Below are 2,567 nucleotides of genomic sequence, written 5' to 3' on the forward strand. Positions count from 1 at the left end.
ACGCACACACAACGAACCGAGTCATTTGCCAGACGAGCAGCTGTTACGGAGAGAACTGGGCCCAAACGAGAACGCTTCTGACATGCTAATGACGCTTTGTCGACCCGAGGAGTTCAGCCGCACACGCACACACACTCACACTGTGCACATTTCACAAAAAAAAAAAAAAACATGGCTGTTATCTGTCACACAACCTGGAGAATATCAGTCAAGTTGTATGAATATTAAGTGGTCTGAGCGCTCGGCGTGTTGTAAGCACTTCATGCGGGACTGCAAGCCAAATGAAACCCTAACTCTCTCCAGGAATATTTTAGCAAGGCTTTGAGGGAAGATCCTTTTTCAACACCCAACACCCCACTCCACACACTCGCACAACCATCACCCACACAATCAAATCCTCACTGGCAATGTGCTGCTCCTCATCTCTCTTCTCTGCTTCTTTTGTTCCTCTCTCTCAGCCACCCACACACCTACCGTCCCTCGGGCTTTTCTCTTTACACTCTCGCACACATGCACACATTTGCATTTGGCTACTTTGTATTTACTTTGCTTTATTTCTTCCCGTGCTTCCCGTGCTTGCTCCTTAGAACGTTAGATCCAGAGAGAATGCAAGTAACGCAAATTTGAACAGAAAATAGACGCAGGGCCTATATTTAGTCCTCTACAACAAAGATGTGTGGGAAGTAGCCACCTGGTACCCAAACATTATAAAAAAAAAACCTAAGTGTGTGTGTCTGTGTGTGTGTAGGTGTGTGTTTGTGCAGCGTAGGGCTGAGGGCCAAACTTAAAGCTGGGGGCCCGTTGTGGAAACCTCCTCCAGAGAGCTGGGAATCCCAGGGGAGAGTGGGAAAAACATCCCGAAGATCATCAATCAAAACTTCTCTGACACAAATGACCAGAAACAACGGACCGCTCTCTATCCATGTCACTCTGTAACCTCTTCCCCACAGCCATGTCCCACCCACCTGTGCCACTGCCTCATAGGCCCTCGCTGTACGAAGCAGGACGCGATTGGTCGGTCGGTCCCCGGGCGAAATCGTGATCCCCTCTTGGCTAATTAGATCTTTGTGATTGCGCAGTCTGTCGTGGCGCCTTGGGAGAATGAAATGTGAAAACCGTATTATGGTGGATGGGGGGGAAGAGTGGCAGGTCGATGCAGGGAGATCGCTTTTTTGGCGTTTCAAAGCGCCAGATGCTCTTCCTGGGTCCATTATGATGCCTTACAGGGGATCGAGATGGTTTCGGCATAGCAACTGTGAAGACACAAAGCGAGATGGAGACGGGCCCGAGACGGAGAATCACACAAACGTGCAAACACAGGCGCACACATACACACACACATACACACACACATGCTTACCCATTCAGGCCCCTGCTTCAAACAGTCAACTTGCAATGTGGTGATCTTTGTTGGCCTCTTTCAACAAAGGTCATCAGAAGCTAAACATAAACCAAAGAGAGTGGAGCACGACTCTGTTTCCGCTTGTGTGGTTAAAATGTACATGAGATAGGTAGAACGCCACTGGATCAGTGGAAATGAAAGTGTTCTTCAAGCTGCGCCTCCATCGAGAGCGATTGTTCAACTGCGTCTTTGAGAGACGGAGCGTGTAGGAGGACGGGTCATGAGCCTGCTCTTTGTTCCCTCCAACACACTTCTGCACAGTCCTGCACCTTCTCATGCCTTTACACGCCTTGTAGGAGAAAAAAAAACTAATATTGAAAACTGTAGGTTTCTTGACAGATGGTAGGGGGGGGGGATATTGAATCTTCTTATCCCCATGCTTAAGACATACAGCAGACTGTAATGAAAATATCACTGAGTTTCTCCCTGCCTCCTTCAACAAGCACCAACAGATGGCGCTGTAGTCACGCGCCTCAGTGTAGATGCGCCCCTGGATAAAGAGCACCCAAAACAACCAGCTCAGGTGCTGTGAAGAGCAGTGCGGCCTGTTAGGAGGCAAATATGACACGTGCAGGTTTTGACATACATTCATGTAATAGTTACTGTGATGATGTTTATGACTCCATGTCTGCTGTTGTCCTTATGGCCATCATATGTCATGTTTTAGTCGCGTAGTATTGGTTTTAAATATGAGTCCTGTGTGGATTTGTTGAGATAATGGAGTGAAATCAAGGGGAAATCACATTATTTTATCAACTTAAACTTACTACAATCGACCATTTCTCAGTGGTTTTGATACAAACAGCTTACAAAAGGTCAAAGGTCACCAAATTACCCGTATAAAAACATAGCATTTTTGTGATGATATTATTCTGGAGATGACACTCTGATGCAGACATGGATCACATCACTGTGTGTGTGTGTGTGTCACTTGACTCACGCCATTTGAATTACCATTAGGGGGGAAGCATCTGAGTGGAAGAGACCGCCCCGCGATCCGCTGCTGCATCCAAACACGCGCACTCTCTCTCACACTTTACTTTCATTCACGCACACTTTTCCCACCGGGATGGAGCCACTTCATCCGCCGCGCAGAGCCAAAGCGGTGCACACGCGTTTCCACGGCGCTACACACATGGCTGCAAATGCATGGCGATTATTTTAC

The sequence above is a fragment of the Microchirus variegatus genome (genome assembly GCF_963457635.1).
Source record: "Microchirus variegatus genome assembly, chromosome: 5".
Taxonomy (NCBI): Eukaryota; Metazoa; Chordata; class Actinopteri; order Pleuronectiformes; family Soleidae; genus Microchirus; species Microchirus variegatus.